Source organism: Dromiciops gliroides, chromosome 2 (genome assembly GCF_019393635.1).
Source record: "Dromiciops gliroides isolate mDroGli1 chromosome 2, mDroGli1.pri, whole genome shotgun sequence".
Lineage (NCBI taxonomy): Eukaryota > Metazoa > Chordata > Mammalia > Microbiotheria > Microbiotheriidae > Dromiciops > Dromiciops gliroides.
Genome location: NC_057862.1, coordinates 171,016,628 through 171,033,439, shown reverse-complemented (window position 1 = coordinate 171,033,439; position 16,812 = coordinate 171,016,628). Strand labels below are relative to the sequence as shown.

The 16,812-nt window shown below is 35.1% G+C and overlaps 1 protein-coding gene across 1 annotated transcript in view; it reads right to left on the bottom strand.

Moving 5' to 3' along the window:
• The window catches only part of MYEF2 (myelin expression factor 2), an 81,714-nt gene that overhangs the window by 63,911 nt on the left and 991 nt on the right, over nucleotides 1–16,812 (bottom strand). The gene's annotated exons all lie outside the window — the stretch shown is intronic.

Genomic DNA, 16,812 nt, shown 5'->3' with positions numbered 1-16,812 from the left:
AAAATGGTTAGTTTACACTGATATCATCTTACTGCCCTTGGCATATTGGAGAGAAACCAATATCATCCAGTCTTCTTGGTCATTTGCTTCTCTCTCTTCTCTGGCTCTCTTGCTCTGGCTCTCTGCCTGTCTCTGTCTCTGTCTCTCTCTCTTTCTCTCTTTCTCTCTCTCTCATCTTCCCTCCTCCTCTCACCTTCTCTCCCTCTTCTGTTTCTCACTCTCTTTTTCTCTCTGTCTCTTTGAACTATTGTGCTCTCTGCTGAGCATTCTCAATTTTACTCTTACAGATGAATCTTTGTTTTTGCACATCATCTGATTTTCATCTGACAGGCTAAGTTTTAGGGACCCTTTTTTGCCAGAGTATATCTTCCAAAAATACATTAAGAGGAACAATCTCCACGTATAGCAGAGTGAAACATAGATTCAAGGCAATTATTATCTGAATAATTCAGGCAGAAATTCCATTTTTGCTTCAATTACCCAAATAGTTTCAGTGGAAAAAAAACAAGTATTTTGCCTGAATTATCTAGAGATTTGCTTCCTCTTTCTTGCTCTGTCTTGCTTGCTACCATTGATTTTATTTTTTTACTTATTTAACTTTAAAGAAATAGTGGGAGTTCATTTCATTCAAGTCTGAACTCTTTTGTAAAATCCTGAAATATGTCTTAAGTCCTTTATTTTCTTGTCTGATTTCTAGATATATTAGCACCCTAAAGCTACTTATCAAACTGACTTTGTGAAAGCAAGGAACTAAATTTTATATGGGGCGAATAGGTGGTACGGTGGATAGAATGTTGGGCCTGAAGGGCAGGTAAATAAGTCTTCCTGAGTTCAAATATGGTGTCAGATACTTATTAGCTGTGTGACTCTGGGCAAGTCACTTAACCCTGTTTTCTTCAGTTTCCTCATCTATAAAATGAGCTGGAGAAGGAAATGGCAAACCATTCCAGTATCTATGCCAAGAAAACCACAAATGGGTTGATGAAGAGTCAGACACAACTGAACAACAACAAAACCTTTGTATCTTCTCTAACAGCTACCACAGTTCCTTGCCCACAAAACATCTTAATAAGTATTTATTGAACTTAATCAAATCATATCGCCATACTCATACCCAAAACTTCAATAGGATTTTAGATCAGAAGGAAACCATATTCTAAGAGCTCAAATCTAGTCATATTGCATCATCTTTCTCATTCCTGAACATCATTTGTTCCTTGCTGCTTCCTTCTCTTAGTACTTTTGAAATTCTAAGTATCCATAGCAAGTATAATAGTAATGTTCTTGACTCAATTAGCTATGAAAATGACAACAACTGATATTTATATAGCACTTTGGGAGATATCATGGGAAAAGTATTAGATTTGGAATAGAGAGACATGGGCTCAAAACCTAGCCCTACCATTTATAATCTATGACCTTGGACAAGTCACTTAATTTTTGTGGGCCTCAGTTCCATTTTACAGAAAAAGGGTTCAAGTTAGTTGAGGTGTATTGTCCATATAAACTCCATTTCTATAACCCTAAAAGCCTTCCATTTTAAGCCATCTTGGTATTTGTGCATGTGTGGTCTTTTAAAATAAATAAAGTAGCTTTAATTTTTTTCAGATAAACTACTTTTATATAAATATAACTTCTAGATGTACCTATCAAAAGATATTTCATATAAAACAATATTTAAATCTCATACTAACTGCTGTCATTTGTCTCCTTCATCGGTCTTTCAATATCACTTTCCATGCCTTTCTCATGCTCTTGTAATGTTCTATTTAATACATGAGTTGTGCCTAGTGCCCTTAGGAATATGTTTAGTGAGAGAAGAAACCATGTATTATTTTTCACATCTCCCACTAACCTTACACAGTATTCTTCACCTAGTAGGCACTTAATAAATATCGTTTAATTGGAATGGGTCAATTTCTTCAGGAAAACATACTATTAGTGGAAATGTTTTTAATTCAAATAAACTTTTTTTTAGGAAAACATCCTCCACTTCCAATTGTACCATGTTGAAGAGAGTGAACCTGCTACTCCAAGTGATTATAATCAAGTGTGTACAGGTATAGCTAAAAAGATTAATGTGCTAAAACAGATAGATGATTTTTAAAAAACAGCCTCTTCTAATATGTTTCTTTTGTATTTTTTGACATCTCAATATAGACATTTTTTGTAAAACTTCTCCTCTGTTCGTGGTCTGTTCAAAATGTTTGTGCAATAAGAATCATTCTATTCCTGATTTCTGCTCACCAAGCTAGTTTGTCCACAGCTGTAGTTTCCAAGCAGTCTGTGGTTGCAATAAATTGTTTCACATTGTACTCCCGTACCTCTTTGAATTGTTTCTTTTGAACAACTGAAAAGAAATGATTTGCTATACTGCAATTTTCTATTTTCTGTTTGACTCATTCAATACAGAATACTTACCAAGATGCAGTAATAAAACCTCCATTCCTAATTCATCCTACAAACACATACATGAAAAAAATAGTAAATGAATAGGCAGGAAAAAGTATTTACTAAGAGCACAATGCCAGGCATTATGTTAAATGGTAGAGATACAAATTTTTTAAAGTGTGACATTCCCTGCCCTAAAGGACCTTACATCCTAATGGGGGAAGACAACACATATAGGGGAGTGGTAGCCAAGGGAGGAGGTATGGTCTGAGGAGCCACTGGGATGTGAGTGTAGCCATAGGGTAGTCTATTGACATGTTCTTTCCAGAAGGAATGGTAGTATTGATTTGATTACTGTGAGGAGAAATGGTCTGGTTTTCAGTAGGTTAGATCGAGTAAGCTGAGAAAATTTGGATTTACTTATTAACTGACTAATTCACCAATTTAAGACAGCTTAACCCCATGGCAAAAGTTGCCAAGCTGAGTAACTGCTCTGTGGCTTATAGACATGAGATCTAGTCTATAGCATGAAGTTCCTGGCAGGGAGGAATAGAGGAGTTGCAGTAAGGATGGCAAGAGGATTCTGTTAGACACCTGGCTGAGACCCTCCCAGATCTGGTAGCCCACTGGCTGAGATTCTCAAGCAAAAGGGGAGGCTGTTTTTTTGTTTTACTTTTTTTTTAAACAGGATCACCTGAGGAAATGCCAGGAAAGTTAAAAAGTGGTACACCTCAGAAATGAATAAAGCTTTGTACAACATGACACTTTGCTATCCTCTTGCTGACAAGATTACTAACTAGAATCTTTCTGAACTCTTGATTATTGTCTAATTGTGTTCCCCTATCACAGTGTGACTTTGGGTAACACGACATTATAGCAAACATGGTAAACAGAAGAGAAGTTCAGGGAACAGCACAAGAAACTCTATATTACAAACGCATTTTGCTGACCCCCAAAAAAACAATATGGGCCAGTCACATGGTAAGATAACTAATGGGTAGCTCCCATGTTCCATTGGTTTCCTCCCTGTTTAGAAGTCCATTAGCACATTGGCTGGATAAAGTTGTGAGAAGACAGGGACAAGAGTCACACAGGATAAATAAGCATGAATAGGTAGTTAACTGTACCATTTGCATCATTGGAGGGAATACCCACATAGATGAAGTCATATTTCCATTGGAGTAGTTTCATTAACAAAATTCAGACCTGTTGTTCTTGGCATCTCACCAAGATACCTGATAGTGTATGGTTGGTTGAACATCAAAGTTGATGTTCTGATCCATTGACCATTATCATTAAATTAGGATTATATAACACTGTTTCAACCTATTATATGTATCTATACTTAATGTGCTTGGAAACCAGTATCAGCTGCCCAGAAACACAAAATATTTTCAACTCATTGAGCTACAAGAATCATTAAAAGTCCTGGAGTCCTCCAGAAGCAATTGCGAAACAACAGAAATAAAATTAATTATTTGGAGATTTGTTGTGAAGATGTTTATCCAACAAAAATGACCCACAACAAATCAGTTTTGAATTTATTCCCTAAAATCTTCAGATTTTCAAATAACCTTTCAGAATATAGCAACTGGTAAAACTAGACTTCATTTCTTTTTTCTTTTTTTTTGGGGGGGGGCAATGAGGGTTAAGTTGCCCAGGGTCACACAGCTAGTAAGTGTCAAGTGTCTGCGGCCGGAATTGAACTCAGGTACTCCTGAATCCAGGGCCAGTGCTTTATCCACTGTGCCACCTAGCTGCCCCTAGACCTCATTTCTAAGAGACTTCAGAGTTGGAGAGTAAGAAAATTCCCTTTCTCAAACTCTTCCCATTCCTCTGGTTAATTCTCCCAAATGACTTAATTATTAATTATTAAACTTTAGTTTCGCTTTTGATTTTGTGTTAGTATGGAAGAGGTCCAAATTATAATTGACTAGCTTACTTTTTAGGAATCTATATCTAGTGTATTTATTCCTGCATTAACTTGTTTCCAATAGAAATATTTAACCACAATTACATTATCTTACAACATGGCTATTGTTCAAATATATTGTTCAGATGGAACCTAAGGAATCTTACCAGATTCATTTGACAGAACTGTAAATTCAAAAATGTACTCAGTTTGCACCATAAAGCAGAACAATTTTAGCTTTATAAGCTGTACTAATTGGTATGAGGTGGTCCAATTAAAGCCAGTTAAATGAATCTTCCTTTAAATAGTTCACTCTACACATTAAATAGTTTTTGTATTTTGCTTTTCAAAAAAAGTTTGTCACAAAACATGAAGTGTTATTTTCAGTTTTACCACACCAGTATTAGTCACAAGGACATTCATCTGCCCAAAACTGTCACTATTTCCAATTTATCTTTGGGCCCACCCATTTTGATATTTTCTTCACCATTGACACAGTGCTGCTTGGCCATCTTCTAATCAAATCTAATCGCCCCATTACTCTCCTCTCTAATCCTATTTCAGCACATTTAGCACTGAGTCATTTCCAGGTTCTTAAGAGAGAGCAAAGAGGAAGATAACCTGGGAGAAGAGCATCTAGGGCAGAAAATGAAAAACTGGAGATAAAGGATTAGAGGATTTTGAGGAAATCCAAATCTGCTAGCTGAACAGGATTGTTGACCATCAAATGTAGAAAAAGACCCAACCTGTGAAAAGAATGTGGACATTACAAATAGATGGGCAATATTTTTATTTATAGAGTTGGGTGCAATTATTTTAATTACATAAGGGCCTTTTGAATACATTGAGTCTAAATATTTAAGACCATATATCTAGAACTGGAGTGGTCTTCATCTACTCCATCCTCTTCATTTAGCCAATAAGAAAACTTAGTCCCGGAAATGGGTAGTGATTAAGGATAGTTATTAAGGATCAGAGGTGGGATTTGAACCCAAGTATTTTGATGTCCAAACCAGTGTTTCTTTTCTATACTTGCCTCTCTAACCAATGCGATACAAATCATGGACTATACCCAAAGTGAATAATCCACAAATCAGCTGTCTTATTTTAGATTGTATTTTTGATCTTATATTTTTTTTAAAAACTAGCAGAATATCTGCTATCCTAAGTATTCACATTTTATGTTTTTAAATGTAGTTATAATGAAAAGGCTAAGCTCAGAAGAAAATTCAAAGCTAACTAACTTCTCTTAAAGCAAGAGTGTCAAACATTTGACCTCTGAGACACATGAGAAACACTCCTGAGTGTGGCCCAAAGAAGATTAAAATAAAATTGGGAAGTATTTAACAAAATAAATAAAAACACAATAAAACATAGATCTTGTTAATATATGGTTATTAAAGTCAATATTCAGCCCACAGGGATCCTTATGTATGGTTTGGTGGCCCCCAGGTTCTATTTGAGTTTGACACCACTGTCCTAAAGGAGGCAATGATATTTCAAAGAAGATTTTTTCCAAAATGCTATTTCAAAAGAGAGATTTCATCTTGAAATGTAAGTCTAAGAGGTGATTCTAACACCTGAAAGTTAAAAGCAAGACAACTCAAATAAGAGTATCAGCAAGAAGTTTAAAGCAAGACCTGTCCCTAAGACAAATACTGGGATTATTTATTTATTTATTTATTTATTTGTTCATTCATTCATTCATTCATTTGTTCATTCATTCATTCATTCATTCATTTACTTATTTATTTATTATGAATAAATCTGGTTTTCTGTTTTTTGATGATACCCTTACTTTAGGTCCTACTCATTGTTCTATGGTTACTAAAACATTGCTCCTATGCTCCCCAAATATCCTTAAAATTACCATTCCACTTATCCAGTGTGTTAACTTGATAAATTTGCTTTTTGTGTTCCAGAAATTCCTGGTCAAATGAAGGTAAAAGAAGCAGAAAGGGAGGGGGAAAAGGTCATGTTAAAGATAAACAGATGCATATTTTTACAACTAAAGCTTCTTTCTTGCTAACACTTTAACAATGAGGAATAATAAGTCAGAGCATTTTATGCTCCATCTAATTGGATGATGAATTATCTTCTCCATTTTTAGCATAAAGTATAAAGTCATATTGTAATTCTATGATATTTCCTCCCATAACAGCCATAATGTATTTCTTATCCCAGCATAGAGAACAGTATGAGGTACCTCAGGAGCAGAAAATCTCAAGGCACTACAAATTTTCCAGTGTGGCTAGATGAAACACTAAGATGTGAGAGCAGTATGAGACAAAGTTGAGAAGGTAGGATGGTACTACATTGTGCTAGGCCTTGAAGGTTAGGTTAAGAAATGAGATCTTTACTGGCTAAGCAATAGGGAGCCAATGAAGGTTGATGAAAAGCAGTGACATGATCATACCTATACATAAGAAAGATTAATCTGTGAGTAGAAGAAAAGACAAAGCCAATTCCTGCTTACTGATAGAATGGGAGAGAGTAAAATTAGGATCATGGATTTAGAGTTAGAAGGGACAATTATTTATACATGAAGAAACTGAGGCCCATAGAAGAGAAATGGATAAGACTTTTGAGGAGGTCATTGCAGTAGGTCAAGTGGCTGTTAATGAGGGAATGTGGTAGAAGTAGAAACAGAGAAGGAAGGATGCTTCAGGAATATCTAAAATTGAAGCCTATTTCCCTTCATCTTCTCTTCAAAGCAAGAGAGGAAAGAGTATGAGTAAGCAGCCTTAGGTCATGGAAAGTGAGGAACAGACTAAGGAGAGGGAGCAGTAGCAAATTGTTGCTTTGTGTAATAGGATAATTTGGGGTGGGTTTTCTATTTTTGCATCTTTGGTAGTTATTTTAGCCCAAAATAAGGATGTGAATATTTTATTAAGCTTATTTAGTTCATCGATCATATGAACAGATATTATAATTCTATTTCTCACATATAATTATTATTCTTTTAAAGTATTTTCATGTAGCTACATGATTAATAACATTTAAGAGGCAGATGGTACAGTAGATAGAAGCAGGCCCTATAGTCAGGAAGAACTGAATTCAAATTCCCTCTTAGACTCTTACTAGTTGTGTGACCCTTGGCAAGACCCTTAATTTCTATTGTTTCAGTTTCATCTATAAAAGAATATTAATAGTACCTGCTACCCAGGGTTTTAGTAAGGATAAAGCAAGATAACTGTAAAGTGTTTTGCAAACTTTAAAGTACCATATAAATGTTAGTTGTTGTTGTTAAATTAGCAATCTGGAAATCTTGCGTATGTTTTCTCTGAGGACCAGCCTAACTAAATCCAGAACAATTCATAACCAAGAGTATTGGTTGCAAGGTGATAATTTATTTTTGGCCACTGCAATTGTTAAAGACATCTATGAAGTCACAAAAGGGTAGCAATTCATCTCAGTAGAGTGAGCACCCACACAAACATTTTTAACATGTGAAATGAAAAAAAGTGCTAGATTTGGAATCTGGGGACCTGGGGAAAGATCATAACATCTTAACCTTGAATAAAGTAATTTTAATCTCTTTGGCACTCAGTTTTCTCACCTGTAAAATAAGGGAGTTGGACTTGTTAACCACTAAGATCTCTTTCAGTGCAAAATTTATGCTTTTAGGCTCTTAAGTACATATGATTACTAATGGTAATTGTGGAAGTACTGATGGTAGCAACATTTCTATAGTCCTGGTCCACTATTTTTTGTGTGTGTGAAGCAATTGGGGTTAAGTGACTTGCCCAAGGTCACACAGCTAGTAAGTGTTAAGTGTCTGAGGCTGGATTTGAACTCAGCTCCTCCTGACTCCAGGGCCGATGCTCTATCCACTGTACCACCTAGCTGCTCCCCTGGTCCACTATTACAGAAGACTGGTCCAACGATGCCAGTATTGAGTCAGTGGTTAAACCAAGTTGCCAGCATTTGTGAAGCTCCTATATTTATTATGGCTCTTGTTAATGTTGGCTCTTATAAACATAATTGTTAATAAGGCTTCTGGAAACAGTTTATCAGTTAAATAATGACAGTCACATATTATTTATCCATAAGTTATGCACTATAATTTCTTTTCACTCCTACAACTGACCACTTCTTTGTATATAGTGTTCACATGCCACACACATCCTTTATATCCCATTAGAGTCTACCACAGTATTGGGTACATCATGGGCATTCAGTAAGTACTGATCTAAGGGTAAGTTTTCATATAATACTATAATCTTGTATAATGATTTCTATAGTTCAAAGCATTTCCATATGCATGATTCCATTTAATGTAAACCCTATACATGAATTTTGAAAGTTATTTTTGTTTATTTGAAAATTAATTTTGTTTATAAAAGAAAATAATATTAACAAGATTAGGTGATTTTATATGCCAAATATAAAATATGGGTTCAGAATTTTCTAATTTTTCAGTTGCTATTTGATGCCAACCAAAAAATAATGTAAATTCTCTGTTCTATTGATGTTCTCACTAGAGTTACAATGTTTGAGCTAGCTCTCACTACCTAACCTGGTTATTGGCAAAACAAAATGGAAGGGAATGTGCTTAATTCTGTTGAGATCTATTTTGTCAGATATTTTAACCAAAAAGGGGATATCTACAAGTGACCTGAACCAGAGAAGCAAATCCACTAGAAGCTACTCTGAAGCTCCACTCATTCCAGTGTGCCTAAGAGGAGATATTTCCAGAGGATCAGAGGACTGCATCAGTTCCAAAAACCACACAAATGTATGAGATGAGATGTCTGAACCTTAAGATATGATGAACTGATGAAATGGACAGTGGGAATGGGTTGTTATGAAGCAGATTACACCACTATTCTCTGTAAGACCTACTTATCAAAGGGATCTGTCCCCAATGGTTTCTATCAATGCATCAGTCAATCTCCCTCCTTTTCCCTCTCACATTTCTGATTTTGCATAGCCCATAGAAGACTGCTCTCTATGCATCTAGAAGGTGACAATCCATAGAAAGACTAGGGTCTTTCTTTGGATCAAAGGGGTGAATGACAAAGATGATTTAATTAGTCCCTTATTTTACTTTAATCAATATTAATCAGTTCAATGTGATTTCATAGGGGTAATGATTGTTAGAAATTATTAGTGATAAACTCATTTAGTCAGTCTAGTCAACTAACATGAGTATAGGAATTACATATATTAATATATTTTTCCATATCTTAGATATAAGAATGATTAGATAAGGTTAGATTCTTTCTTATATTTGGTCCCAAACTTTAAACCACTAGTAATAAAGTTCACTTGCCTAATCACAAGAATACTGGTGACCAAACCCAGTGTAGATAAGATGTCTTGATGTGATATGGAAAACCCCCAATTTATTTTTGTACTTCTGTACCACTCTCTCTTGCCCAATGTGAGTAGGGGACAATCTTATGATCATTTAGTAAGCAGAAATGACCCTTGCCTTGCACATCCTGTGACCACCCATGTCGATGAGTCATTTCTGTCCCTCCAGGAGGGTCAAAAGCAAGGTCTATCATCCAACTATCTAGGTTTTTCATGAAACTCTTTGTTTTATTTTACCTCTTCTGTGTGTCTGGGTATCAAGCCCTATAAAAGGAAGGTCCTGGGAAAAGGGAATATCTCAGATCATGAGGAAGATCTAAGGTCCTATTCACTGAAGGGGTTCAGTCCCTTTAATAAATGGTTAGTGGCTTAGAACTCTGCCTCAGTGGTTTTTCTTACAGATTGGATAATTTTGGACCCCATACACAAACACTTCAGTCATATATGCCAAATATACATATTATCTCACATGACATGCCTAAATTTACTCTTTAATCTTATCATTGAAAACAATGCTCCCCTACAGTTCACCCTCCATACCAAAACTAATTCTACTTTCCACCTTGGGAAAAAATAGTGTGATCTTCTGTCAAGAGTAGGAAGACTCAAACTGACCATCAATAACAATTTAGGATATTATTGTGCTATAAGAAATGACAAGCAGGATGATTTCAGAAAAACCTGGAAAGACTCATATGAACTGATGTATAGTGAAGTAAGCAGAACCAGGAGAACATTATAAACAGTGACAGCGTTATTGCTCTATGAGCAATTGTGAATAACTTAACTACTCTCAACAATACAATGATCCAAGATAATCCCAAAGGACTAAGGACGAAGCATACTATCCACTTCCAGAGAAAGAACTGATGTTGATTGAGCACAGACTGAAGCATGATGTTTTGCACTTTCTTTTTTTTTACTTGTCTTTTCGTATAAAATAACTAATGTGGTAATGTTTTATATAATTGCACATGTACAACCTATATCTGGTTATTTGCTGCCTCAAGGAGTGGAGAGGGGAGGGAGGAAGGGAATGAGAAAGGGATAGAATTTGGAACTCAACACTTTAAATAAATAAACAAAAGATTAAAAAAAATTAAAAATAAAATTTAAAAAATAACAATTTAGGGCATATGACATACAGAAGATGCCTTAATTTTTCAAAGATACCATCAGCAATATTATTGTATTTAATAGCCAAATCCAAAAGCCTGACTACAAGAACTATCATAGTATTTCAGAATTCTCCATCCCTGGCATGATATTGGGTAGATTTATGCAATCTATACCTGTTCAACCCTGTGCTTCTTAAACCACAAACAGTATATAGAAACAGATTGTGTGTCAACAGAATCATTATAGAAATGTTTTAGTTCTGAATTTCATATAAATCAGTCATGACTCATTTATATTATAACATGGTCAGTGGAGACTTTCCAAAAATCACATTTCCAACAAAAGAGTGGAATAGGTCTGTCATTATGCACACAGAAATACCCTTTTATTTCCAGTATGCCAGATTTTTTTAATTGAGAAGTAAATGTCAAGACTTCTATAGCATGTTTATGTACCTCATCAAATGACTTAATACTCTGTACTATATTGGGCCTTATGAAATGTTGGTTCTCCAAAGAATTTGACTGGGATCACCAAACTTTCATGTGGTGATATTAAATGATAATATAGTTGAGTTAAAATGCTATTTATATTCTTATTCTCCCCCCAATGGATTAATCATAGTTGTACGATGGATACATATTTTTAATCAAATCATTTTTATATAGCCATGTTTGAGAACTCTATCAAGGAAACCATGCTTCTATCTTCTGGTTATACATGTTATATAATGCTTTCATGGTAGCCCTCTGGCAGTTATTATATTGTTTGAAGATAATTATAAGTCCTTTGTTCAGTCATTTTTCAGTTGTGTCTGATTCTTTGTGACCACCTTTGGAGTTTTCTTGGCAAAGATAATGGAGTGGTTTGCCATTTCCTTCTCCAGCTCATTTTACAGATGAGGAAACTGAGGCAAACAGGGTTAAGTGACTTGCCTAGGGTCACCTAGCTAGTAATTTTCTGAGGCCAAATTTGAACTCCAAAAGATGAGCCTTCCTGACTCCAGGCCCAGTGCTCTATTCACTGTGTTACTTAGCCTCCCAATTATAAGTACAACATATTTATAATAGTATGGTGCTGAAAATTTTAGGGCCTCCTAAATCATATCTATAACCTCTTTTTTTAGATTTATAACCTCTTGAAGTGACTCAGCCTAACTGGAGACATGAAAAACAAAATGGATGAAGACTGTCTTTTGCCCAGATTACAATATGTGGTTGAATAAACAGCCTATAGAGCTTTTCCCTCACCTTATTCATAGATGTGCACATATTTATATCTATAGCTATGGTCATAACTATAACTATATATCAAGTGAATTATACATATAGTTTACCTAGATTTTAGTTAGCAAAGCATTGGATAAAGTACCTCAAACTATTGTTATGGAAAAGATAGAAATATATGTAACTAGACAATAATATAGTTAGATAGATTTGGAACTGGTTGAATAGTCTTACTAAATGAATTATCATTAATAGGACAATATCACCTTGCAAAAAGTCTCTGGTAGCATGCCCCAGAGATTTGAGCTCAACTATGTGCTGTTTAACATTTTTTGTCTTTCCAGATTTGGCTAAAGGCATAGATAGCACACTTACTCTATTTAACAGATGACACAAACCTTTGAAGGATAACACATTTGATTTCAGAAACAGGATCACAATCATATAGCAGTGAGCTGAATCTAATAAGATGAAAAACAATGGGGATAAATGTAATCTTACATATGGGATCAAAATCAATTTTATAAGCTGTGGTGTAATATTATTGTGCTGTGGGAAATGAGGAGCAGGATGATTTGGGAAAAACCTAGAAAGACTTGTATGAAGTGATGTATAGTGAAGTGAGCAGAACCAGGAGAACATTGTGCACAGTGACAGCATTAGTGTTCTGTGAGCAATTGTGAATGATTTAACTACTCTCAGCAATACAATGATCCAAGACAATCCCAAAGGACTAACGATAAAGCATACCATCCACCTCCAGAGAAAGAACTGATATTGAATGAACATAGACTGAAGCATGCTACTTTGCATTTTCTTCTTTTATTTTTTTTTACTGGAGTCTTTTTATATAAAATGGCTAATATGGTAATGATTTACATAATTGCATGTGTGCAAACTATATCTGATTGCTCACCACCTCAGGGAGGGGAGAGGGTAGAGAGGGAGGGAATGAGAGAGGGATAGAATTTGGAACTCAGGGGCAGCTAGGTGGTACAGTGGATAGAGCACCAGTCGTAGAGTCAGGAGTACCTGAGTTCAAATCCGACCTCAGACAATTGACACTTACTAGCTGTGTGACCTTGGGCAAGTCACTTAACCCCAATTGCCTCACCAAAAAAATAAATAAGAAGAAGAATTTGGAACTGAAAACTCCAAATAAATAAACAAATAAATGAACAAACAACTAAATATGTAAATAAATAAAAGAATGAATAAATAAATAAATGAGCAAACAAATGAACAGATAGATTAATTAATTAATTTTAAAAACAAACAAAAATCAATTTTATAATTACGAGATGAAGGAGATATATTTAGATAGCAGTATATTTGAAAAGGGTCAATCTGCTTTAGTGAAATACAAGGTCAATGCAAGTCCATAGTATGATATAGCAGCTGAAAAGTCTAATACCATCTTGGGTTACATTAAGAAATACCAGATTTGACAGGTGGAAGGGACCTTCTAGCTCATCTGATCTAACATACACAAAAGGAATTCCCCTAACAACATATTTGAAAACAGATCATGTAGTTTCTGTTTGAAGACGTCCAAGAGAAACATAACTTCCAGCATATGGAGGTAAAAATTGCTCTACTGTATTCAACCTTAGTTAAATTACAGTCGAAAAAGTGTCTTTAGTTTTGAGTACCACAGCTTAAGAAGGACATTGTTAAGCTTAAGAGTATCCAGAACAAGGCAATGAAGATGGTGAGGCCTTGAGTTCATGTCATATGAGGATAGACTAAGGGAATTAGGGAATTTTATACTAAAAAAGACTCAGGGATATGATAGTTGTCCCCTAATGACTATTATTCTATAAAAACAAACATGTTTAAAGCCCTGAGAATTCTGATGTATACAATTACTAACCAAGATTCCAGAGGATTGGTGATGGATGAAGCACACTACTCACCTGATGGAGAGGTGATGGACTTAGGGTGCAGAATGAAACATCAAGGTTTTTTGGGAGATGGTTGATGCTTGAATTTGTTTTGCTTGCCCATGCATATTTTCTAACAAGGATTTTGTTTGTTTTTCTAGTGGCCAGGGTGGGGGGATGGGAGGAAATGAAAAAGCATTTTTGTTCATTAAAAAATATATAACTTACATTTTGAAAATATAATATCCCAGGGGCAGCTAGGTGGCACAGTGTATAAAGCACCGGCCCTGGATTCAGGAGGACCTGAGTTCAAATTCTGCCTCAGACACTTGACACTTATTAGCTGTGTGACGCTGGGCAAGTCATTTAACCTTCATTGCCCCACCCCTAAAAATAATAAAATTAAATTTAAAAAAATACAATATCCTTAACAAGTAGAGTTAAAAGGGTTGCCTGGAGTCAGAAGAGATCCAGGTTTGCATGCCAGTTCTAATACTTATTAACTGTAGCCCTGGATAAGTCTTTTAAAAATCTCTGAGCTTCTTCATCTTTAAAATGGAGATAACAGTACTTGCATTATCTACCTCATAGGCTGGTGAAGGAAGTGCTTTGTAAACCTTAAAATGCTAAATAAATGTGGGTTGTTATTATCATAGTGATTTTTTCCATTATGAACAACTTTACAGATTTGGCAAAGCAACAGCAACAGACAATTAGCTTGAAAAAAGGCCAAGGTCATGAACCTCACCCTAAGAAAAGCTATATTCAGTTAGAGCTTTTTTTGGCATAAAGTCAAAAGCTATCACTGGGAGGATTTTGTCGAATGAAGCAAGTATGGACCAATAAAAGAAAAAAGAAAAAAATTCTTGTGCTACCTTTAATAAGCAAACTTCTAGTGTATGGCATCTGATATCTAATCAGTATACAGATAAATAGTCTCTAATTCTAGCATGTTATTCAACCTTCTAAATGGTGTGAAATTTGTACCTTCCATTAACATAACAACACCATTCCTAAGTAGTTTTATCATATTAAGCTGAAGTAATACTTTAGTACCTGAAGAAAGAATCTGTGATCTCATAAAACTGGCTATTCCAATGATGCAGATCACTCCATCCATGACTACCCATTTTGCCCATTCTGTGACTCCCACCCTTTCCTGACCATAAATTCTTCATAGAGAAGTCCAACCAGTATCTCTGAGTTCTCATGACATTGAATGGTACCAGCGAGCACATAGGCCATCCATCAATTGCTCTGCACTCATTATATGGACAGCCTGCCTTTTTCCATATATAGATATATTTTACACTTCTGCATAATTCCTCATTTATATTGTAGCCTACTCACATTCACAATGCATTTTTCTGTTGCCTTTTGGGTATTTCTTAACTTCCATTTTCCAGAGATTGTAGTATTTTATGACTCACAGCCATAAAACACCACCAGAAGAAATTTAATGTTAAAAAGATAAGCCTTTGTTTCAAGGAAAAGTTTGAGGTCATTAAAAGAATAGTGAAATTTTACAAAGGCAATGGGCCTCAATCTTCTCTTCCCATTTAATTCTTTCCCAGACATATGGACATGGAGCCATAACTAATGTCAAAGGGCAAGACAAGACCATGAACCATTTAGTAAAGAAAAACCATCCGACAAGTAGCTTGTAAGAGGCAATAGAATCCGAACATACTTAATGAAGCAATGTAATTCAGTTTGTGGGCTATACTGGACTAGGTTTTTTGTTTTAAAGAATGATGGACAACAGGTTAGTCAGAATACCTTCTGTGTGAAAAGCTGTAGTAGGGTCAAACTAAAACAGTATGGACAAGGTGAAAATTTCCATAAATAGAAAACATGGTACTTAGTATTAGTATGTGCATACATAAGCACCTAGTATCATCTTATGTTTTATCTTCAAGTCTTAAAAACCCATATCAATTGCTCAATATTTTAAGTAATGGTGGGAATTTTATGATCATATCTATTAAATTATAAAGAGCCAGATTATTATATTTCTATTTTATGCATAGTTATCAAACTCTGAAATGTGAACATACTATGAAGCTATATCAACATGTATTCCTAACTGCTGAATATTATTAATAAATCAGAAGAAGAAAATCAACATTTTGGGACAATCTGCATACAGACTTATGTAATCAAAATAGATAGGAAGGCTTGAAACTGAGTTTGAAGAATCCACGAGAATCCTAAGTGTGTTCAAGCATCTTGGAGGGAGGGAGGGAGATATCAGTATTTTTTTTTAATGTGCAAGGTATTTTATGAGAAGCAGTATGATACAGTGGATACAGAGTCAACCTTTGAGTTAGGAAGTTCTGGGTTCATGTTGTTTCTGTTGGCTGTGTGACCATAGACAAGTCACATAACCTCTCATTGCCCTAGGCAATTTACTAGGATTACAAATTAAAGACAAAGTAATCCATCTTTATTAGTAGAGAGTGATTCCTTGGTAAGAAATCTCTATACAAATGAAATAGATCAGGCCTGTGTATTCCAAAATGCAATGTTTCTTTCTTTCTTTCTTTTAAGAAAAACTTACCCTACATTATATACTGGGAGAAAACTTCATCAAAGCCTAATCTTCAGAATGCTCTCTAAAGATAAGTGGCTAATGAGAAAAACACAGAATATTCAAATTAAATTTGCAAGGCAATGGACTCTGAAATTCCAGAAATGAGATTTGGAAGTCAATATAAACCATTTCCTTCAAATAATATTGGAGGCATAATAGGAACAGTGGAAAGACTGTTAGATTGGAAATGAAAAGACCTAGATTCAAATTCTGAATTTTTTGCTTAGTGCCTATGGCTTTAGCAAACAACTTTCCCTGGGCCTCAGTTTCCTTGTTTGTAAAAAAAAAAAAAGAAAAAGAAAAAGGAGGATTGGACTAGATGACCTCTAAGTTTCCTTTCAGCTTTAATATGATTCTATGCGTGTCCTT